General features: G+C 40.6%; 1 protein-coding gene across 13 annotated transcripts in view; it reads left to right on the top strand.

Annotated features, from left to right (window-relative positions):
- Positions 1-25,519, top strand: part of ERC2 (ELKS/RAB6-interacting/CAST family member 2) — a 923,107-nt gene that overhangs the window by 34,329 nt on the left and 863,259 nt on the right. The window lies entirely within an intron of this gene.

The raw sequence follows: 25,519 nt of genomic DNA, 5'->3' as shown, positions 1-25,519 counted from the left end.
AGAAGGAAGTTTGGCCTCATCAAGAAAGCTATGGCTTAGTACGTGTTTGACTTGGAGACCACAAAAGGGCATAAGAAATATGAAATTATGGCTTATTATCTTATTTTCCAATAACTTTTTCACCCTGTTGCTGAAGGGGAGGAACCATTCTTCATTGCCTAACTTTTGTACTTGGTTAATTTGTTTTTCTTTTTCAGCAGTAACAACAGCAGCTCAGATGTACTTCCCTCTGCATAGAAGAAGAAAATGTTAATTTTTGCCAGAGTAGACACTGTAACAGCAACATTTAGAGAGCCACACTTGACTGATCAATTGACTTATTTTTGAAGCCACAGCAGCTTTATTTCTTTCTAGAATGAGGGGAATTTATTCTCTAAATAGCAAACCAAACATTAAATAGCACTGGATAGAATGGGTTTGGTATCATCTTGGAGAAACACAATAAGTTTTAACCTGGTCTTTCCTTTATCCATTCATATTAAATGCACATGTATTATGTGCAAGGCACCTTCTTATTCTTCTTTAATCTATCTTCCATGTCATAGCAAGATTAGTTTTCCCAGGGCCTACTTGCATTATATGCCATTTCTCTGCTTTAAAGCTCTCAATTATTGCTTATTGCCTTCAGAGTGAAGTCTGCCTCTTTGGCTGAGCTGACAGCATCATCAGCTGAAAGGCCAGAGCCAGCCTTCCCAGCCTTATCTCATACCTCTTCCCTGCACATTTCCTATGCTACCTGCACTATACTTGGTAATTCCTGCACACACTCAGGGTTTTCCACCTCTATTCCTTAGCTTTTTCTGTTCCCTTTCACTAATGGCCTTCTCAGGGCCTCCTCTCCTTGCCTCTCCCCTTTCAGTGCCAGCCAGTCTCCATTTCCAAATCCTACCTATTCTGTGAGGTTCATTTATCTGCTGCCATTTTCATAAGGGTTTTGGAGTCTGATATGCCTGGGTTTAAATCCCAGCTTCACCTCTTACTGATAGTGAGGTAAGTGCTATGAGATGGGGAATAGAGAGCTCTGTGCCATTTGGCTGAAAAATTCCCAGATATCATTTAACTTTCTGTAGAAATTTGAGATAATTCTAACTTGGCTGAACTAGTGATTCTTCAATAATTGGTTTGGATGTTGGCCTAACAAAGCTCTCTGCCTTTCTTGGGGTTATCTGCTGGCCCTCCTGTTTCCCTGGATACCACACTTTGGAGTCCAAGTATCTTTAGAAGCATTTCTGATCTGTATGAGAATCTGCTCTTCATCCTGCTTCTATGTGTAGAAAGCAATCACCTTATCCTTTTAACTATCTGACAGAGCCTTTGCTGGTTTTCAGATGTGGAAACGTGATTTTTAGTTGGAACAGAAAGTTTTGTTCTTCAACCCTAAATCAAATCTATGCTCCTCACTATCATTTCTGCTTTTGTTTTTTTTTTCTTCTGACTTTGCTGGTTCATGATGTCCTTATGAACCTGTTACTGCTATGTGAATTTCCCTAGTTCTGTATTGGTTTTCTTCTTTTTTAGTTGCTTTGGAAAATGGTTACAGCAGTTTAGGAATGATGCAAATAGCGACAAAAAGTGTGAAGGCCATTCTTTAAACTGTCAGTTTCAAAGTTACTTTTATCCTATGCTCCTATCATTAAATTTTTTTGAGCAGAGACCCCAACTTATACATGTATATTTATGATGTGCTATTATGCCAATATATTATGTGTCTATTCTGACATTCATACAGATGTAAATATGGAAGTGACAACATAAAATAAATAATATATTGAGGTACATTTTAATGATGCACAAAACCTTTTTGGTTTGTAAAAACATTTTAAACCCCTTTTCTATTTCATAAGGGTTAGTTTTAGTTTAAAGTAGAAAATATCCATAGTTCTACTTAACTGTCCCATGTTGCCTTAAGCCAGAAACAATTGAACACTTGAGGGTGCTCCCAGTACCCCTTCCTAGTTCTGGAAACTACTATGATCACAGGCTATGTTTGGTACTATGGGTGCCATATGACCATGTGACATATGATCCAGTAAGAGCCCCAGTATTAACCTGTGTATTAAATAGAAGTAAAATGTAATTATTTTCTTTTTTAGGTTAAAAATATAAAAGGAGGAAGAAGCATGGAGAGTTTGAAAAGTCAATTTGCTTGCAATATGAGGTAGTATTACAAAGTAAAGAATCCAAATATTGACAAAAAGCAAGTTATTTTTTAACAATTGAAGCACCTCTCTTTCTCCTCTGGGAATTATGTCAGGATCCCTTTTAGAGGTATTGGAGTACCTATTGGTCAGGATAGGGTGTTAATCAACAAACCTCAAATCTGAGTGGCTTAACACATCAAGATTCCTTCCTTATTCACCTAAAGTGTGAAGTAGGTCAAGTGAGTCTCCAGGGCAGCCCTCCTCCAGGCAGTGACTCAGGATCCCGGCTTTCTGCACCTTGGCACATGGCTTCAAGAGTTACTACACCAGAGGAAGGGAGTGCCTGGAGATGGCACATTGGCTTCACAATTCCTTGGATTGGAAGTGACATGATTGCAAGGGGTCAGGAGGTATAGTCCTCTCCTCTTTCCAGGAAGGAGAGTCAGATATGAAGGAACACTAGAAACTTCTATCAGTGGGGTTTTTATGTTTGTCAAAAAGTGGAGTTAGATGAAATAAAGTTAGGGGAACAATCCAGATTCCTGCTGTTGCTGCTGTTTCTATTATTACTGCTACTGCTACCGATAGACATCTGTTGGGGTTTACTATGTGCCAGGCATTGTTCTTAGAACTTTGTGTACATTATCTTATTTAGTGTTTGTGTCAGTCACCTGAGGTAGGTGCTAGACTTTTTCTCATTTTACAGATGAAAAATAAATGTAAGAAGAATAAGCAGCTTGCCCAAATGCACACAGCTAGTAAATGAGAGAGCTGGGCTTTAAGGCTTTGGTATAGTTTATGCCAACGGCTAAGACTTTATGTTCACTAACTCCTTAGAGGATCACTGAGCTGTGAGTATAATCTTATCATCATATGTGTTAGATGAAAAAAAAAAAGACTAACTCTGATAAAATGATTAAGAATGTGATTTAGTTTAATTGGGATTTTTATTCTTAATTAGGAATTTATTTCTTTTTCCCAGAAGTGTTTTTTGTGCTGTTTAGAGTTTCTGCCATTTACCATAACTGACTATAATTTCCCTTTAGAGGAAAAAATCATGGAAACTTTTTCTGTATGGAAGAAAAGAATGTAAAGGAGATATGGAACATTTGATTGTGGTTTCTTATGCACAACAACCACGGACTACATCTACAAATGTGGTTCTACCAGAGGGTATCTGGATAATTAGAATTTCACTAACCTAAATTTGGGTGATCTAAAACCATTTGAACTATACAATGTAAATACAAATGGGAAGCAGATCCATCATAGGGTGGAGGTCAGGAAGCTCAGAGTGCTCTTGTATATGAAATTCATGGTTCTATGAATTTAATGCTCACTAATGCAAACCTTTCACCCTTATGTGCATTGTTGAAGAGGGCTCCCACTCATGAATTCTTTTGCAGTATATTTGGAAGTTCTAGTGGTTCTGTCCAAGGGAGCTGAACCTAACTGCAGATCAAAGGGAGGATGTTGAGCATTTTCCCTGTGTTATTGGAAGCACACGACTGTTGGAAACTTGGAGACAATGGGTAGGTGGCTGTGACCAAATCTCTTATGTGCAAAGAGTAGCTACTCAGGTTCCTGGATGGATATTTCATCTCAGACTCCCTCCCCACTCCTATCCCCCAGGTTCTCTCCCCGGCCCTGCTTCTCAGCCACACAGAGCTGCATGACTAGAAATATATTTGGGACCATGAAGAGTTACAGTATTGGCAGTTGGCATCATTGGCATGTTTGTATCAACTGGAGTGCATGGATGCACAGTTACTCTTACGTTATCACTTGTACTTTTTACTTCATGATGTGCTGTCTTGAATGGAAGAAGAGGGTGGTAGAGTATTACAGACAGCTAATCTTTGGAATGGTGTGAACTCAATGTCAAACCTGTAGAATGATTTGGGGGAGAGGTGAGAAGAAAAGATTTGGAGTGGACGTTTGGCTGCCACTTGAGGCAGCCCCCTTGTTATTTGTAATTCCTATGGGGTTGGGTGTGGATGTTGGGGGCAGGAGAATGCAACTATTAGAAAGTAAAGTAGCCTAATTTTCTCTAAAAGGTTATATGATCGTCTTTACAGCTCCTTTCTATTTACCTGTGTGATAGAGATCACAGAGGGAACACATGGTAGAGGAGAAATTTTCAGAAATTTCATAAGGACTTATGTTTTGCAGTTTGATGCATATTACATTATTGACTTTTCATATTCCTGGATTTTTTTTGCAATAATTAACTTTATATTTTTAATAGATTACTTTTTCCAAATTAGATGTATATTAAGCAATTTTGAGACATTTTCCTAACTTGCACATGGCTGGCCAAGGATCTGCATGAATATAAATAGCATCACACGCTGGGAGATTGTACTAGATCTAATATTTACCCATCTTGTGAATGCAGAAGTGGGACAAGGTCATTGGGAAATGTAACCTAAGAAGTGTAAGTAAACCTGCCTGGGGAGTTTTATGGCTTTTAAGCAATGGTTATGTGATGATTTCTATTTCTAGCTTAACACAATAGGAAATAATCTACTCTAAATCAATATTAATATGGGTTTTTGATGAGTTTTTGAGCTAGTTTCAGCATATGATTTATTGGTTCTCATTTTGAGCCTGTAACTTGAAAAGGTCGAGATGGATCACATTTCTGTGTTTCTTTTATCATTTTGTTTTGTTTGTATAACTGTAGGGCCATTTCAACAGGGTCATTAAACTCTGTTCTAAAATGCTCATTTCATTGGGAATGTACAGATATGAAGGGTTGTACCACTAGGAAGTGGGTGATAGAATTAATTCTATCTCCTATTGGGAAGGTGGCAAGGCAGCTGCATTGTGAGGGGGTATCCACTAACAGTGAAATGCAGCTGCAGTCACCTTCAGTACTGGGTGTTTGTGGGATTAAGGGCTCAGCCTTGGAGTGTCCAGAACTGTCCAATTTGTGGATGGGACTTAAATATATTCACTATTCAGACCTGTCTTTTCCCTGTGCCTTCTTTCAGGCTCCATTCCTTCTTTTTTTTTTTTTTTTTTTTTAATTTTTTTTTCAACGTTTATTTATTTTTGGGACAGAGAGAGACAGAGCATGAACGGGGGAGGGGCAGAGAGAGGGAGACACAGAATCGGAAACAGGCTCCAGGCTCTGAGCCATCAGCCCAGAGCCCGACGCGGGGCTCGAACCCACGGACCGCGAGATCGTGACCTGGCTGAAGTCGGACGCTTAACCGACTGCGCCACCCAGGCGCCCCTAGGCTCCATTCCTTCTGCTACTCTAAGTCTGAGATCCATCAATCCCTCAAAGCCAGTTTTCCAAAGTGTATCCAGGGAAATGACACTTGGCAGATGGGATTTTCTGGTCAAATAAACTTGAGACATGATATACTAGATACTTCTATCCTGGAAATTAATAATACTTATGTTATGGATTGAATTATGTTCTCCTCAAAGAGATACATTGGAATCTTAATCCCCTGTAACTCATAATGTGTTTTTATTTGGGGATAGGGTCTTTACAGAGGTAATCAAGTTAAAATGAGGTCATTTGAGGGGGCCCTAACCGAATTTGTCTAATGTCCTTACCAAAAGGGGAAATATGTGGGGCACCTGGGTGGCTCAGTTGGTTAAGCATCTGACTCTTGATTTCAGCTCAGGTCATGATCCCACAATTCGTGAGATCAAGCCCTATGTTGGGCTCTGCACTGACAGTAGATTCTCTCTCTCCCTCTCTCTCTGCCCCTCCTCCACTCGTGCTCTCTCCCACCCCCTCCGTCTCAAAATAAAGAAACATTAAAAAAAACTGGGGGGGAAATTTGGACACAGACATAAACACGCACCAAGGGAAGATCATATGAAGAGACAGGGAGAAGATGGCCATCTACAAGCCAAGGAAAGAGGCCTGGATTCTTCACCCACAGTCCTCAGAAGGAAGTAACCCTGGTGACACCTTGATCTTGAACTTCTAGCCTCCAGAACTGTGAGACAATAAATTTCTGTTGTGTAAGCCACCCAGTTTGTTCTACTTTATTATGGCAGCCCTAGCAAACTAATACAATATATCCCCATGTGAAATGAAATGCTCTAACTCCTACAGTTAAAAAAAAACTATTAAGTTTGCTTAATCCCACAAAGTCCACGAAACTTTATCTTAAACCAAGCATCTATGTATTAAGCAGCTATTGCTTCAGTAATGCTGTGTAACAAGCCATTCCAAAACCTACTGTCTTAAAAAAACATTTACCTCTCCCTCACATATCTGCAGGTTGGTTGCAACTTAGTTGAACAGGGCTAGACTCAGGGCATCAGGCTCTAGGACAAAAGTTCAGTTCAAATATGTTCTACATGCATCCACATTCTCCTTGGAACAGAAGCTATTCAGGAATTCATCTTACAGTGGATCACAGATGCCAAGTCTCTAACCAAATCACATAAACACATTTCAAACCTATGTGCATATCAAGTCTACTAACATTCTGTTGCCTAAAGCATCTTACATGGTCAGGCCCAAAGTCATTGGGGCCAGGGGATTGTACTTCCTTCCAAATCACATTTATATGTATATGTGTGTGTATATATATGTATGTATCTGTTATTCTGTTATATATGTTAACATATATGTTATTATTATATATATTGCTTATATATTTTAAATAATCCTATTTGTCATAAACTATAAATATTCCTAGAACTAAAGGCCACACTTTAAGAATGTCTGCATCAGGAGTAGCTCTGGAAGCAATATATTAAAGTTTGAGACTTATGAAGGTAGATGAGCACTTTCAGTGTGGTCAAAGTCTCCTTCAGTGGCTGGGCCTTCCAGAGTGTCCTAATGATGCCTATTTATTTATTTATTTATTTATTTATTTATTTATTTTTTAAGGTTTATTTATTTTTGAGACAGAAAGAGACAGAGCATGAGCAGGGGAGGGTCAGAGAGAGAGGGAGACACAGAATCTGAAACAGGCTCCGGGCTCCGAGCTGTCAGCACGGAGCCTGCCGCGGGGCTCGAACTCAGGGACCGTGAGATCATGACCTGAGCCGAAGTCAGATGCTCAACCGACTGAGCCATCCAGGCGCCCCATAATGATGCCTATTTAATGGCCGAGTGTCAGGCCCCTCCCTTTCTGTCTCATGTAACTGGGCAATGAAACCCAAGTGGGTATCTGAGAGGTTCTGGGAAAGCTTTTGTTTTCCTGATAAAAAGAGTAAATATATGTCACCAGTGATGCTTTTTCCCACTTCTTCCTGTCTTGAGTGTTGATATGTTGCCTGGAGCTGTATCAGCCGTATAATAACCATGAGAGAAAGGCCAAGCCAAACACAGAAACATACGTCCTCCCATCTCTGAGCACTTGCAACAGTACCTACAATGGTTGGCCTCCAGACCTCTAGTCATGTGAGAAAATAGCCCCTTTTAGTTTTTTTTTTAATATGAAATTTATTGTCAAATTGGTTTCCATACAACACTCAGTGCTCATCCCAACAGGTGCACTCTTCACTGCCCATCACCCACTTTCCCTTCCCTCCCACCCCCATCAACCCTCAGTTTATTCTCAGTTTTTAAGAGTCTCTTATGATTTGTCTCCCTCCCTCCCTAACCTTTTTTTCCCCCTTCCCTTCCCCCATGGTCTCCTGTTAAGTTTCTCAGGATCCACATAGATGAAAACATATGGTATCTGTCTTTCTCTGTATGACTTATTTCACTTAGCATAACACTCTCCAGTTCCATCCACATTGCTACAAACGGCCATATTTCATTCTTTCTCATTGCCAAGTAGTATTCCATTGTGTATATAAACCACAATTTCTTTATCCATTCATCAGTTGATGGACATTTAGGCTCTTTCCATAATTTGGCTATTGTTGAAAGTGCTGCTATGCATCAGCACTCCTGTATCCCTTGGGTAAACTCCTAGCAGTGCTATTTCTGGGTCATAGGGTAGATCTATTTTTAATTTTTGAGGAACTTCCAAACTGTTTTCCAGAGTTAGCCCCTCGTAGTTTAAATCACTGTTGGTTGGATATTCTATTACTTGCAGCTCAATACCTTCCTAATAAAATAGTAAGTTATTAGTTGAGAACTATTATTCATAATAATTATCAGTCATGATAACCATAAAAATATGTGTATTTCAGTGGGCTGAAATGAGACCTTAAAGGACCTTACACATTAGATTGAAGAAACCTACTTACTAATTGTATTGGGCAATACTCCAAAGTAGTGACACAAATCTCAAAGCCTGTGTATGCAAAACAGGGGGATCTATTAGTTCTAATAATGAAATTGCAGAAAGGCTCAGATGTTGAGCTTGGGGTTGACTGGATCCAGTGCCTCACACTGTAGTAGGATTTTGTCTCTCCTCATTGTTTCATCTCTGGTTCTTGATCTCTGCCTCTGTCTGTGTGTAAGCCTCATTTTTGTCTTTCATGTGGCGGGTGGTCTTGGCTGCCAGTACCCCCAGGTCATAACTGAATGGTTAAGAGATCCCTGTCTTCACTTCCCATTTGGAAAATTTATAGAAGGATTTTTGGTCCTGCCTTGGTCATATCCTGTCTCTAGTACTTGGTGAGTGTGAATTGCTAGGGCAAGGGGCAGGTATGTGAGAAAGGTTTACTATGACAGGTGAGTCTATTAGACTTTAGGGAGGGGGCAGGGTTTTTTTTTTTTTTTTTTTTAAGTAGGCTTTATGCCCAGTGTGGAGCCTGATGAGGGGCTTGAGCTGAGATCAAGAGATCAAGGGTAGGATTCTTAACCGACTGAGCCACCCAGGAGCCCTTAGATCAAGACCTGAGCTGAGACCAAGAGATCAAAAGTAGGATTCTTAACCAACTGAGCCACCCAGGCGCCCTGAGGGGCAGTTCTTTAAAAAGACTGAGATGAAGGGCAAAGGGATGCTCTAGGACAAAAACAGATGTTCACTGCACTGACTTGAGCTGTCCTTAGTTACCCTCTTTCTTCAAATATTTTAAGGGTTTATAGTCATATTAAGAGACCTGGGAGATTAGGTCAATCAAATACCAATTAGGTATATAACTTTTTTTTTCATTTGAACTCTGATTTAAATTATGAGTGTTTATGTATGCCTTCCCCAATGTGACAAAGGCGAACAGATTTAGAACTGAGTAATATAAACCAGTTTAGCACCACAGTATAACTTGGAATGCTGAATTTTAGAAGGACAACAACAACAAAAAGTCAACCTTCCTCATCTTGAAATAGTCTTCCTCAGCTCCTCAGAGAACTGTAGCTTTTGTCTACCTTTCCAGCAAGGTGGAAAACCCTTTGGTCCAGATTTAGGCAATGACCTACTTAGACTGAAACCACAATTTTAAATGGCTTTCATGGGTAGGTGAAAACTTCCTTTGGTTCTGAAGATAGATGAGATGGCACAGAGCCAACAGTTGATTTCTTTGTTTGCTAGAATGTAGGAGAATGATTTGAAGTGAACTACACACACATCTTTGTCACAGATGTCAGCTGGTTTTTTCCTCAGTAATCTCTTGCAGTCAGCCCTAAGATCAGCCATGTGCACTGCATTAGTAGTCCTACAGATTTTTATTCCCAGGTTTTATTTTATGAAAGACTTGGCTAATGGGGGAAGGAATATAAACATTCCTGTATGCTGGACCTTGGGAGAGCTAAATGACTTCCATCTTCCATTTTCTCTCTGGATCACTTTATTTTGGCAATGGGATAGCAACAACACACAAGGAACTAAAGAAAACGTTTTGGAATATTTCAACAAATAGATTATTATAACCTCACTTGTGCCAAAGGCACTTTTTGAAACCAAGCTCCAAGTGGGGAAAGGCAGAGGGAGTGGTTACCCCCAAAACACTGCCTAATAAAATTCCCTATAGAAGACATCCTCAGAGGATTTTAAGAAGCAAGTATATGTTGACAGGAGAAAAGTAACAGAGTGATTTTATCGGCCAAAGCAGATGGGGTGGGTTCTGAACCTAGCCTCTTCTGGCCAGAGTGCAATTTCAGTTTCTATAATTAGTTGCAGGTGGAGCTCTTGTGTTGTTGTTTTGGCATCCACTGACATCTGTGTGCAAATTCCCACCACCCCCAGTTGGCATTTGGACTCAATAAGTGGTTTTGGCTTTGCAGGAATATAGAAAATTGTAAATCTATTTCACACACACACATAGATAAAGCTGCTCTAAAGGTCAGGTTCTGAAAGCTGTGGAAAGCATTTTCAAAAGTTTGGGAAGTAGGTTTTAGGCAGGGTGTGGGCATGCAGCCAAGAGCTAGGGCAGCTTGACAAACAGAATTCTGGCACGTGCAATTTCTCCTCTGTTTCTCCGTGAAGCCAGCATTTGATTGTATCTTGGAAGTGATGTGCAGCCATTTTGTTTTTTAATGGGAACATTCTGGAGAGAAAAAGTACAGATACTTCCTGTCTTACAATCCCGTAGCTTGGTTTGTACTATCTGGTTTGGCTATATACATTGATCAAGTTAACTTATTTGTTCTCAAGTGAGGGCAAATTGCCTCCTAAGGGACATTTGGCAATGTCTGAAGACATTTTTGGCTGTCACTACTGGGTGGGGTGACATTCAGTGGGTAGAAGCCAGGGGTGCTGCTAAACAGCTCAAAGTACATAGAACTGCCCCCTATATTATCTGGCCAACAATGTCAATAGCTACAATGATGAGAAACCCTGAGTTAATTGGATGATTACTATATCTTCATTTTATTTATTTATTTTTTAACATTTATTTTTGAGAGACAGAGAGAGCAAGACAGCATGCAACAGAGCACGAGCAGGGGAGGGGCAGAGAGAGAAGGAGACACAGAATCCAAAGCAGTCTCCAGGCTCTGAGCTGTCAGCACAGAGCCCAACATGGGGCTGGAACCCATGAACTGTGAGATCATGACCAGAGCTGAAGTTGGACGCTTAATCAACTGAGCCACCCAGGCACCCCTATATCTTCATTTTCTAAATACTTTGCCTATATGCAATTCTTTCACTTTGTGATGACCAAAATTTATGTATTTATGTAAAAATATTCATATAAAAGGTAAAAGTTGATTCATCACTTCCATCATTTTGCGGGAAAGAATTAATTGTGAATTATGTCTTCTTTTTTTTTTTTTTTTAATCTTGACCTGGATTAGTAACCATGAATCTTCAAATACCTTGATTCTTTTATAGGTAGACATTTGGTAAATAGAGATTCATCTTTTTTTTTTAAGTTTATTTATTTATTTTGAGAGAGACAGAGACAGTGCAAGTGGGGGAGGGGCAGAGAGAAAGAGGCAGAGAGAGAGAATCCCAAGCAGGTTCTGCATGGCCAGCACAGAGCCCAACATGTGGCTCAAACCCATAAAGCTGTGAGATCATAACCTGAGCTGAAATCAAGAGTCAGACACTCAACTGACAGAACCACCCAGGCGCCTGGATAGAGATTAATCTTTTAAGGAAAGAGACAACCCTTTAAAAAAAAATGAAATCTATTTTTTAAACCATCATTTCTTTACACCTTTAGTGGATTTTTATGGTGTTTTTTTTGACTATGTCTGACATTGATTTTGAAAAGGAAAGGGAGTATTTTTGAGCTCCTTCTTTGTACTAGGAATTTACTAGTTGCTTTCCATGTGTGTGAGCTCAACAGCCCTGCAAAACACATGGCACCCTCATTTTTATAGATGTAAAACAAGACACGGAGATTAAGTGGCCTGAGGTCTCACCATTAGGTAGAGCTGGAATTTGAATCTCAGGTATGCTTAGCTTCAAAGGTGTGTTCTTTCTATTGTCTTAAAGGGGAAAACAACAGATTTGTTGAAAACCAGGGAATTTAGTGTGGAAATGGAAGTCCTAATGTACAGTGGAAGTAGAAATGTGCTGCTTGACAGTATCTTAAGGATGCTGTCAAGGAGTTATATAGAAAGGACAGAAAGCCAGAATGAGCAAGGGAGCATGTTGTCAAGAGCAACAGAGGAGAGAAGGCAAGCAGGAACGAGCAAATGCATTCTTGTCAAGTACATTAGCAGAGGAGGATGCCAAAGGAAAACTATCTTGGAAACCCACTGAGAAGGATGGGAGGAGGCAATTCCCAAGAACTGGCTGGAAAATTAAAACTGCAGGTGGCAGAAGAATGAGAGAGATTATCTCTTACGATGTTCATTAAAGATCTGGCAGATCCATTCAGGTGGTTATGGCTTTGACAAATTGACTGGATCTATAAGAGCAGGGCTTCAGGAATGGGGAAGTTCTTTATTATGGATTATCCGTACTCCAATGAGGATGGTTTCATAAATTGAGCTAGAATTCTTCCCAAACTTGCCTCTATCTACAGGAACTTCAAGGTACATGGAGAGCTTTCTGGTGCAGGAGTCCTTCAGCTGGAGCTCTCAGTGTCCTTTTCAGTTGGTTTCTGGCCTCATTGGGATAGCCACACCTATTTAGGATTTGTCTTTTGACTTGTTCCAAATCTTGTGTCTCAAAGTCAGATCTTATCCTCTTGGGTCCCAGCATTCCTCATTTCCACCTCTCCCAACAACTTTCCCCTATGAAACCTCTTTGTCCTTTTTGAGAATCCAGTTCACTTATTTACTAATTGATTTAGTCACCACTTACTTAAGGGAAAATGTATTTGCAAGTAGCAGAAACCCATTCAAACATGTTGAAGGGAAAAAGAAAGGGATTTACTAGGAACATATAAAAGTTCTTTTCCAACCCTATGTGTATGTAGGGGCAGCCAGGTGTCCTGGGGGCTAGAATCAAGTTAGTTGGAAAATAATCAGGAATAAGGACAAAGTCAGTTTTCACTATTTCTGTCTCACGTTTCTCTTATTTTCTCTCTTGATATGTTTTTATATGCTGCTTCTGAAAAGGTGGCCACTCAAGGAAAGCATCTTCTCCATTCAAGTGCTTCATAGAGACTGCCTAGAGTTGGTTGGTTTCAATTTCAAATTCAGAGAACCAAAAATCTGATTGGCCCAGCTTGAATCCAGAGTTTGTGATAGGTCCAATTAGCTGTGGCTAAGGGAGTCATGAGATCCAGGCTCTCAACAGAGCTATGAAAAGACTGCTGAAACCAGGGCATGAGGGGTAGATTCTCTAACAAGGAAACATATGGGTAAGGTGATAAGGAGGAAAGGACCGCCCTTGCTGGGAAATACATTTGTGGAACACATAAATGAGAGATTGCCATATTTCAGTTTTTAAGAAGACCATGACCAAAGAAAGTTAACTATTATCATCTGTCTATAGACAGCTATTTCAACAGCAGATTCAGTAGCCTTTTGGGGTCTCTGGGCCTTCTCACCCATGTTGTCAATCCCTACCTCTGATTATGCTCACTGAAGAAATTCCAGAAGTGGTATTAACTGACATGAGGATCAATTCATGCTGTCTTATCTTAGTGGATCCGTGTGGTTTCTTTATATAATGTCAGGTTGCATCCTCTATGGAACTTTAAAAAATTCTCCACTTTTTGTAAGCTTCCTTAGTCTCTTTGGAAAATTAGGTCTCCAAAGTGGATGAGATTATGTTGCCAGTTACAAACTTTTAGAACTAGGCATTTTATAATCTGGCATCTTCTATTTTAAGTTACAGCAGTTAGCTTGAGTTCTAAAAAGTTTTGTCTCCTGAGCATATATTATCTAAAAAGGAATTGAAAAAAATTAAAATTCGTCCCTTGGATGAGCTTTCTGAAATATCCGTGTAAAGTAATATAAAAGTTCCCAAAGAATCCTGGAACCAGAGGAATAAGTAAATATATGAGATGGAAAGTTGGACAGTGCACATGATGACCACATTTAGAAATTGCTCAAATTTAGAAGTGTGGCAAATAATAAAGTTTGCTTTCTCAAATTTTTTAAACTTCTGTTTGTGGTTTTTAACTTTGGGGAGCCATATCCTCTTTTAGAAGCCAATGAAAACTTTTACATTTTCCCTAGAAAAATGTGCATAACCTGAATTGTGCACAACATTTCACTTCCTTATCTCTGCTCTAAACTCCAAGGGTATCTGAGGTTATTTAGGTAAAACCTCTGTCTGGATATTTCCATTTAATATTACATATTGCACATGTATTGGGAGTAGGTAGTTCCTGGCAGTTAATGAAATGAATGAGCTTTAGGTAATGTAAGACATGTCTTCAGCTCACTGGTCTTCAATTTTTACTGAGAAGTAGGGGACATGTGCTAGGATTTTGGTGATAGTTAAAGGTGTGTACATTGGTACAGTGGAAACTGATAGATGGACAGCACCCATTACTAAACATATTCAAATACAATATCCTAAAGGTGATAGATTTTAGTCCACCCTCAGGAATAAGTTATCCCGGAAGAATTTGCATGATGTTGGGTGTCATACTTAAGTATATGTTTAAATATTTTCATTAAGGATTTTTGTTTGGTTCATTACGTTTGTCTTGGGATGCCGAAATTCCCACTTCACCACAGATAATTCTATTTCACTTTTTTGTGATTGCAAATAAAATAGAACACTGCAAACCAAATTATGCTGTAGGCATTTGTGATAGTGCAAGGAACAAAAGATTTTGGGAAGTTACTAAGTAAGGGTAATTGGGCACGTACTGTGTTCCCAGTAACAGGCTACCAGCTGAAGAAGACTCTAAAGTGTAAGACACATTTACTATTTTGTAAAAATCATTAGAGACCTATTTTTTTTCCATGTAGATAGTAACTAAGGAACATAGATAGCAGTCATGTACCTTGTTTTTGATGGGCAGTTTACTCTACCTTGGAACTTGAACATGAAATTTGGGCTAGGGAAGAAATCTTCTCTCTCAATTTACCTACCTTTCTGAGAAGAACCCTTGATAGGACTTCTCTCTCTTCTGTGGAAGCCTACCCAGGGTCCAGGAGAGTGGGCTCAGCATCCTCCCAACAGCCAGATAGTATAAGGTTTCTTGAAGGGGTTCAGGAGGGGGAGTTAGAGAAAGTTTGGGCTTTGCCTTTCTCAGGCAAGCATGTGAGTCTGTGAATCACTTTCCCATCTAGAACACCCACCTGACTACAATATGTTCCCTTGATAAGAATAAAAATGATCAGTATAGCTCGTAAAGCACTTCCTACGTATACCCTAAATGAGATAGTGATATTTCAAACATTGTGCTGATGGGCTCACATATGGTATCTCATTTAATCCTCATGATGACCCTGTGAAGTAGGTACTATTAATAATATCACTATTTCATATGCGAGTAAGGTATGGCTAGAGGAGAGATCACTTGTCCAAGGTTACAGTTAGCAAGTGGCAGAGCTGGAGTTGAGCCCAGGCAGACTAACTCCAAAGTTGGTCTTCAGTCAGTCAGCCCTGACTATGGTATAGAGTGCCATCCCTGTGTACACAAGGTGATCTTAGGACAGGCATGGAGTCTGCATTATACAACTTGGAAGCCCAAGCCACTGGGCTTTCCAATGAGAAAGTCATTGCCTTTCCAGATCTTATCCAGTACTTCTAGTGAACTTCAGTGAGAAAATCTCAACTTGGTACCAGTTTTGAGCACCCTCTTAACACCTATTACGTGTTTCCTTACTGTAGGCTGTGGAATGACATTCCTAAACGATGCTTATATTGTAATCTGGCAGCCCTGGTTTTACCCTTTGTATCTGATATGCTGTCCATTCAGAGTTTCTGTGAGCAGACTGGTAATGTGGCCCTAGTGTGGCCTGCCTTTTCAGGTCTTGCTTGACTATCCTTGACAGTGGTTGAGAGCATCAGCTTTGGAGGCGGATTGCTGAGGTTCTGTTTCCAGCTGTGGAACTTCAGGCAACTTCTCTCTTTGAAATTGTTTCCTCACCTGTAAAGTAGGTGTAATGACAATACCTGCTTTAGGGGTACATTTACTGCTAGTGGAATAAATTTAATAGGATTTAAGTTTAATTGGATTAAATGAGGGAGTTCATGTAAAAATATTTAGCACCATGCTAACCTGAGTAAATATCAAAGTAATAGATGATGAAGATAATCATGAGGGAAAAATGAGGACAAAGGCATCACATGGGGGAGTAAAGTGCTAAAAGAGTGGCAGAGAAATGGTATGGTAGAGCCATACTGAAGATTGCCCCATCTCTGATTATTCTGCAATTTGTATAAGCCAATTTGAGTTGAGGCTTTATTACTAATAGCCCAATGCATCTTGATAGGGCCATGAATATTCAGGGCTCTCTGTTTAGAAGTTTTATGGTTACAAAAATGAGTAGGTCCCAGCTCCTGCCTTGAGAACCTAGTCTAGCTGAGAAAATGCTGTACTCCTAAAAACCCATAAAAGAGGGGCGCCTGGGTGGCGCAGCCGGTTAAGCGTCCGACTTCAGCCAGGTCACGATCTCGCGGTCCGGGAGTTCGAGCCCTGCGTCGGGCTCTGGGCTGATGGCTCAGAGCCTGGAGCCTGTTTCTGATTCTGTGTCTCCCTCTCTCTCTGCCCCTCCCCCGTTCATGCTCTGTCTCTCTCTGTCCCAAAAATAAATAAACGTTGAAAAAAAATTAAAAAAAAACCCATAAAAGAGAATTATAAAAAAAGGGAAGAAATTTGTCCATGCCATTAAAAGATATAATTTGATTTAGGAGTCCAGAGAAGGAAGAGATGAAGGAAGACTTTATATAGAGGTGGTGTTAGAGATAATTCCTGAGGATGGACAACTATTCAAGATGGTAGGTGGGAGCAGGGGTTGGTGGTGGTGTTTTGAAGTTCTCAATGGAGGGAATGGCCAAAATAAATTAGATGGCTGGAGATTTATTTCATAAAGCACAGGTATGAAGGTAGGGCAAAAGTAGTGGTACAAGTATTACACTTACATCTAAAGAGTAGAAAGAGAAATTGACACTTGGAGATCACCTTTTTTTATTTTTCTGAATTAAGAGATGTTAGTATGGTGGTTAATATATATGGAGGCATATGTTGGGACAAACTGTATTTTGCTTCTATGATTTTTCCTATGTGTTCCTGGCCCTGTGAACTCCTCTGGGACTGCCATGGTACAGCAGAAGGATGACTTTAAGAGCCCCTCTGTCAATATGCTGAAGGTTAAAAGGGAAAGGTGCTTATGAATCCAGCAAAAGCTCTGGGTTTGTTGAGTTGAGAACAGCTTGATTTTCCTTGGCTTAATTCTTTGACATCCCTTTTCTATTATTAATGTGTGTGTGTGTGTGTGTGTGTGTGTGTGTGTGTGACAGACGGGGTGGGGGGGAGAGAATAGAGAGAAAGAGAAACAGAGAGAGGGAGAAAGAAAGAGAGGGAGAGAGAGAGATGCCATCTTCAAAATGTCATTGTTGGATGTGTAAGTATTGTTATATGCCAAGGAGATACCATATTACAATTTTGGGAACGGTTTTTTTGCTGTTGTTGTCCTGTTGTTCTTAGGGGTGGCTAGGAGAGTTTTCATGACCAAGGTATTGACCCCTTTAGCTGAATCCAAGCCAGTTCATGTTGTTTTGCAGATGGCTGCTCTGGAAAATTTTGGGCCATAGCCAGACCTTTATCATGCTTTAAAAAAAAAGTAAGAATCACATTACATTTTTCTAGTAGGCTGAATTGAATATTTTCTGCGGTATGAGATGGAAACTGTAAATTTTTGTATCACTATAGGGAGTAATAGAGAAAAAAGATGAGGATGACTTCCCAGTAAATGCTGTTGTCTGAGACCTCAGGAAAGGCAAACTCTCAAGTTGCCCACAAAAGGTCACATGGTTTCCAAGTCTACATAGCTTCACACATTAATCCAACCAGCTAAAAACCTGAGGACTCACAGGAGGTGTTTGATTGATTGATTTTTGTAAACTTTGGCCTGGTTTGCTAATCTTTGTCTACTGAATCCATCTGCTGCATAATCTTTGGCCAACTAAAACTCTTATGATGACACTTTAACAGTTTGTGCCAAAGGAGTGGTCTCTCAAATAAAGTTCTCTAACCCAAATCTCTCCATTGGCCTTAGATGTGTTTACTCAGTTTCCACTGGAGATGTCACTGGTGTCCCCCAAGAGGGTAAAGCAAGATGATGACTGAATGGCTGAAATGGGTCAACAAATATGGAACTTCTACCATGTGTTGGGCTAGGTGCTGAGGGTATAGTAATAGACAAAAATTCCTTCCTGTATGGAACTTCTATCCCTGTGGGGGAAAAGGCATCAAAAATTTTGGGCTTGAGCCATTGGGGAAGACTGAGGGCAAAACAGGTTTAGGATGTAGGGAGATTAGGAGTTTGGTTCTTTGATCAAGTTTGGTTGCAAAGACTCATTTATCCAAGTGGTGATGCTAAGTGGGGATGTGGATCAGGTGGAATTGGCCATCTTGTAGCCTCTGCTGGAACATCATGGAGGTGGTAACAGTGGATATTGGGCTGCAGTGGGGTAGAAGTGGTAATGTTGATGATTATATTCTTCCTGCAAGGAGCTTGGCTTTGAAAAGTGGTAACTGGAGGAGATACAGAATTTGGGGAAGATCCTCTCACCAATATGTGACATACTTGACCATATTCTTACTATGCAGGGAATGGGCCTGTAGAGGGAGGGTTATTGGTGAAACAAAGTCTGAAAGGGGAGGGTGAAGATGAGATCAGCTGTGGGCAGGTGGTGAGGTTTTCCTCGAATCCAGAGAGGAGGTGTTCAGGAAAGGTCCAGATAAAGAGACAGTAGGTGTGGAATAAAAGAAGATTAAACCTAAGGAGATTGCGTGGTGTAATGAAAAGAGAAAGCTTTGGACTAGGAACTAACTTAGATTTCACTTTGATGCCAAATAGGATGTGATGTCGGCCAAATCACCTCCTCTCCTTGAGCCCCAATTTTCCCTATTGTATTACTGTGCTGAATAAAATGGTCTCAAAGGCTCATGTTGACTAAAACATGCCACAGGTATAAGCTAAATTTTCAGGAAAATTGAGTGCCCCGTGGGAAAAGAGTCGTATGTGCAATTTGATGGGGGGCATGTGGCTAGGATGAGGCAGGTGTGGTTGAAACACACAAAGATAGATGTGTTGGTGGTCACTTTGGTGTGTGGGAGGTTTATTCAGGTGCTGCTGGTGGGGCAATTTGCTTGTTGTGGGATGACACAGCAAGCCCAATACTCTGCTTGGTGGAGACAGGAGCCACCAGCTTTTCCCAGGAGACATTTTACAAGTAAAGGCTAATTTTACTTTTGCTGTTGATGGCATTCTTAGCTACACTAATTACCATCCTGATAGAAACGCTGCAGAAATATACCCTGTGTTCCCAAGAGTGCAGAGGAGTAAAGAGGTTGTTCTTAAATAATCCAATAAGAGGTTTTACCTGTGGATTAAAGCTACAATGCTTCCTTAGTTATGGTTTTCATAGTGGAAGATGCTTTGGCATAAACAGAATTTTGGATATCAGATCCAAATTCAATTGCAAATAAAGTTATTGTAGGAAGGAAAATGATAGTTATGGATTAAATTTGTGTCTCAGTTTTGTGTGGGTGTGTATGTCCGTTTTTCAAAAAAGGTATGTTGTAAACTTGAGAATTATGTTTTGCTTTCTTTAGTTCCTTAATAAATATATGGCTGTCCATCCATCCATCCATCCATCCATCCACTTATTAAAATAATATCCCTGAATAATAGCTGCCCTGAAGGTCTGGTAGCCTTGAACCCAGTGAGCTAAAGCTAAACAGGTATTGCTTGCCTTACCTGGGATGTTGTCTCTTCAGATTCCTTTAGAACATTCCTTGGTTTACAGATATACATTCTTAGTTTGAAGGTGAAATGGAGAATATCTTCAAATTCAAGGTTTTAATAAGATATGAGCATCTTTGGCCTCAGAGTCTTGGATGAAAATCCTGACCCTACCCGTGAGAGAGGTGGTTGTGTCATCTTAATTCTCTTGACCTCTAGGAGTTTAAGAGCCACCCACTCAGACTTGGAAATAGGAAAGGGCCTCATTTTGATATATAAGGAAGGAGAAATGGGTAAGGTATATCAGGCACTGGTTAATTCTTGTAAGTCAAAGTCAACCGACATGATTATGGGCAATGGTGGAGGTCTGGTGCCTGGCCTGGAGTAAAAGGGATCAGGTTTCCCAAATGAATGGAACAAAAAGGAAGAGAGAAGTGCTACAAATTCACCATAGACTAAGGTCTGACCCTTTATGCTAAGAAGGCAGATGCTGAGGCCCTTTTAGGGAATTTGCTTTGTAGGAGAGGAGCTGCCTTTGTTTGTTTTTCTGATGACTTGGATTTCTACAGCTGCTCATGGTTCTTGAACTTCCTGGAGAAAGTACAGGCAGATAGAATTGTGATGAAATCAGCATCCCAGCCCTATGTTTCCTAAGGACACTGTTGATTCCAATAGTACTTAGCTTAATTCTAGCAGCTGGCTTGGATTTTATATTGGGATAGATATCATAAGGGGTGTAGTGTGTATTCATGTGTGCTTGTGTGTGCTTGTGTGTGCGTGTGTGTGTGTGTGTGTGTAGACCTGGTGCTATAATTAGGACAGGATAACCATTATACAAAATTGATGGTTATTTGGTTTGGGGGAGAAATGGCTTTAATTTCCCCAAGTATTTCATTTTCTTGGTATTCTTCAAGTGTGCATTATCATTCAGATGACTAATAGGAAGTTCAGTACATTGGAGGACACTTTATAATGCGCATTATTCTTTGTAAAAATTTAGCTTATTGGAGACATTTTCCATCAGAAGGTAATATAAGGTTAGGAGTTTGGATAGGTTTGTAGTGTCTGAATGCTACTGCTTTTTCTGCCCCTCTCCAGGGTCTGACCAAAAGGGATATATGCCTAAAGACCAGCAGTCAAAAGGGAAACGCAATGGCTATATTAATCCCTGAGGATAGGCACAGTATCCCTTCATGCAGGGATTTTTTGACTAGGTGAGATAGCTTAGTATTCCTTCGCCATCAGACCCGCAGATGGTCTTGCCTTCTGCATGTTGACTCCATGTAGCCACCATGCTCAGGGGGAAATCAAGGTTAGCAAGAGGAGGAGGTTCTGCTGTGCTTACCACATGGATACCCAGAAAAGAAAGAGTAAAAGTGGGCAGGGCCCTGTCCCTGCCTGCTTTACTGGTCCTCATAGTTAGAAACTTGGGTGGATGGCAGAACTGCCTAAGAAAGCAGTGTTTTCAGGAGTGGTCACCATGGGAGAGCAGGAAGTAGATGGGAGGCGTGGGGCTACTTGCTCTGTTGGGCCTGCACAGTTGGAAAAGAAAATGTTGGGCATGACAGTGTTCCTTTTGCTAGCACACACATTTCAGTCAATGTCCTGTCCAATCATATTGGCATTCCTTTTTGGGAGTGGGGCCAGTGAAGACTGTCAAAGAGATATAAGTCAAGGATGATGGATATTACCTTTTGAGGTTCAACATCCTCATAAGAAATTGGGAAATAAGGTTTGTCACAAATTTCCACATATAAAGATAAGCCATGCTAATGTGTCTATCAGGTTTTTTTCTAGGCATTGACATATTCCTGATTTTATAATTTGCCCCTTAACAACAGCTAAATAGATATTGGAATAAAATAATCATGATAACTAACATTTATTGAGAGCTAATGCATACTACTTATATATATTGATTCACTTGCTTCCCCAAATAACACTGTGAGGTAGTTGTCATTTCGGTTCCCATTTTGCAGATGAGAAAACAGGAGTACACAACTAGCAAATGGCAGAACAAGGACACCAATATAGGTGGCCAGGTTCTAAAGTGCATGTTTAATTCTGTCTCTCATAGAAGTGGGTTAAGAAGAGGGGGCCAGCCCAGGAATTGGGAGACCAGCATGTAGCCTAGAGCCTGGCTTGGCCCTTCCATAAACCTGTTGTGTGATTGAGAGCATGCTAAAGAATTCCTCATTCTGAACCTCAGTTTCCTTATCTGTAAAGTGAGGATGTGATTTCTGTTCAGGGTTTTTGGGCCCATGACTCACTGTATTAGTTTCCTGGGGCTTTCATAATAAATTACCATTAACTTGGTGGCTCAATTTCACAGCAGAAATTTATTCTCCTCACAGCTGTAGAGGCCAGAAGTCTGAAATCAAGGTGTATGCAGAGTTAGTTCCTTCTGGAGGCTCTGAGGGAGAATACATCACATACCTTTCTCTTAGCTTCTGTTGGCTGTCAGTAACTGTTGGCATTCCTTGGCTTGTAGACACATCACTTCAATCTCTCTGTCTTCACATCACCTTCTTCCCTGTGTCTCTGTGTCTCAAATCTCCCTCTCTTTACCTCTTATTAGGACACTTGTCTTTGGATTTAGGGTTTTCCCTAAATCCAGGAAGATCTCATCTCAAGATCTATAACTTTAATTACATTTGCAGAGACTCTTGTTCCAAATAAGTTCACATTCACAGATTCAGGGGGTAAGGAATTAGACATATATTTTTTGAGGCCACTATTCAACCCACTACACTCACAATCCAGCTTTTTTCTGCTGTAATATGACAATGACAACAGCTATTGGAAGAGAAATAATTAAAGCTAGGTAGTGGGTAAAACCTCCTGGGCAGATTGGTGCAGTGTGTAAGAACCTAGTATGTGGAGGGGCGCGTGGGTGGCTCAGTCGGTTGAGCGACCGAATTCGGCTCAGGTCATGATCTCATGGTTTGTGAGTTTGAGCCCCGCGTCTGGCTCTGTGCTGACAGCTCAGAGCTTGGAGCCTGCTTCTGATTCTGTGTCTCCCTCTCTCTCTGCCCCTCCCCCACTCATGCTCTGTCTCAGAAACAAATAAACATTAAAAAAAAAAAAAAAGAACCTACTATGTGGAGTCCAGATGCCTGGTTTCAAGAAATGGCTCTGCTACCATCAGCCCTGTGACCTTGAACAAATCACTGAATGCCCCCTGGGCCTCAGTTTTCTACTCTGTAAAATGGAGCTAGTAATAGCAACATTATAGGATTGTTAAGTAGATGACCATAAAGTGCTTAGAACAATGTTATGTTAACATGAGCTGCTATTATTGTTGCTGTTGCTGTTGTTACTTCCATTTAGAAGTTAAGTTTATGCCTATGATTTTGTTAGAGAAATAAATTTTATAGGAATGCATTTAAAATATGGCAAGGAACAACCCACAAGTATGCTATTTTTCCACCATATTTTAAATTAGGATGTCCAAATGTGTCTGAAATGTGAGGATTATACTTTCCAGCGTGCTGAAACAATTTTTGGCTTAATCTTTTTAGACATCAAATAAGCTGAAAATGGAGCGAGCCTGGGGCTCACGTTGGAAGAGGCGGGCAAGCAGATGGAAGGTGGCTGAGGGAGCATTTTGATGTGCTCGTGGAGGAGGCGTTAATATTTCAACATCTTTCTTGTTATTTACAGATAATTTTTATGAGAGATTTTGAGATGCTCAGTTTTTTCCCTTTTCTCTGAGTGGCACAGAGTTGTCACAGATCAATCTATTAATATGAAGCTAAAGAATTTAGCAGTCTCCTGTGTGGGGACTGACGCAGTGCGAATTTTGCATCTAAAATGAAGTTTAGTTTTCTGAATCCTGATTTTTTTTCTGTGATAATTCATTGCCTTGCAAAATTCACCCAATAGCCTAGAGTCAGCAGGAGTGATTATTGGCCTGTTTTATTTTAGAAATAGATGAGCTAATTGCTTTGTATTAATATTGTATTCTTATTCTATCTTAGGCAAGGAGGAGACAGAGGTGAATAGGAGAGCCATAAACTCTTCAAAGGTAGATTCATAGTGGAGGACAGACCTTCAAATAAACCATCACAACACAGTATATGATAGGTGCTCTACTTGAGATGCTTGAAGTGGTTAAGACAAGGCTTTGGTAGGCAGATATACCTGCATTTAAAATTTGCCTCTAAAATCAAAATCAGCTAGTTGGTCTCGCTTTGGGTTTCCATTTTCATAGCTGTAACTAGGGTTATTTTACCATTTTCCCAATAGTGAGGTTTAAATGAGATAATATACATAGAGTGCTTAGCATGAAGCTTGGCACATAGTAAGTGCCCAGTAAATATTAGTCATTATTACTGTCAAATAAAGTGTTATGGGAAGAGCTGTCTATGAAGTAATTTTGTTAATTGATTCATATGACTTGCTATTTATGTATCACATTACATGGTACATTTAATGAGTGCATGTTTTATTACCCATCTTTATATCTTCACCAAAGTTCATTTACCAAATTTATATTCTGTATCACATGGACATAAATTAAAATCAGTTTGCCCTCTATATATCCTGAAATTTGACATTTTGGATACAGCTTTACATATAATTTTTTAAAAAGCCATCACTCTATAATTACAGGCACTGATAGATACTTAGACACTTGAAAAGGATATTCTGTTCCATCTGTAAGGAACAGAGCCTCACTCAGACCAACTCGAGTAATGAGTCTCTGTTTTAAGAAAATAAGAATCAATTAATCATAGTGGTTAATAGTACAGACATTTGTTGGAGTCGCAGGTCTACCCCTTACAGCTTTATGACTCCGGGTGAGTAACTCTTAGAGATGCCTCTTGGGGTATAAACACAGGGATAGTGATTCTTGCTTCAATACATACTAGCGAAGACTACGTGAGACAACATGAAAAGCCCTTAACTCAAAGCACAGAGCAAGTGTTCGATACATAATATTACTACCCAAATGGTATTAAGAGGGTTAGAATCTTCCAGAAATCTGATGATAAGAACCAAGGGCTTGGGGTTCTGAATATATGGCCACACTAGGGGCAGAGGAGTAGAGGAGTTTTAAATCTTTACTTGAGTTCTGTTATTAACATATCTTCTCCACAATTACTTCCCGCCCCCTGCCTACTTTTCTCACCTCTAACTGGTTCGGTATTTTCATTCTCCGGGGTTAAGCTCCCGCCAGAATCTGATGGGCGCCTCTCGATACCACGCCCCGCTGGTTGAGTAAAGGCTAGCACGAGGCTGGTGGCCCGGATTGAGTGTGCCGGGGTCACGTGCTAACCTCTGGACCAATGAGCGAAAGCGGGTGGGTCCTGGAGGCAAAGCCTGCCGGCTAGGGCGCCTGCTCTCAGCTGACTGGAACCAGAACGCTGAGAAGGGTAGGTGAACCCGCTGGTAGAGATTTTGGTGACTGGATTGGTGGTCACATGGGTGGAAAAGGTCGTGAATCTGGAGGTAAGATGTGGCCTCAGCTAGCTCGCCCACTTTATCGTGTTCTTGTTCCTTCACTCCCTCAGCGACGGCCGCCCCAACAACGCTGTGTCTTCTCGGGTGTGGCCGCAGAGCCGTGCTTTGGGGCCTTTGCCGGCACGACCTCAGCCTGCATTGCTTTTTCCGGCCTTGCCCGGTCGTCTTGCGGAAAAGCTGGCTTCCTTCCCCTCCAGGTTCCAGCCTCACCGGCACACCCCCGCAGGGAGGCCCGCCTTCCTGAAGGTGTCTGAAGGAGCGTGCAGGCCCTGCCTCGCCACCCCGTTCGGTTCCGTTGTGCATTGAACCAGTTTCC

The sequence above is a fragment of the Prionailurus bengalensis genome, chromosome A2 (assembly GCF_016509475.1).
Source record: "Prionailurus bengalensis isolate Pbe53 chromosome A2, Fcat_Pben_1.1_paternal_pri, whole genome shotgun sequence".
Lineage (NCBI taxonomy): Eukaryota > Metazoa > Chordata > Mammalia > Carnivora > Felidae > Prionailurus > Prionailurus bengalensis.
This window is presented reverse-complemented; position numbering and strand designations above follow the sequence as displayed.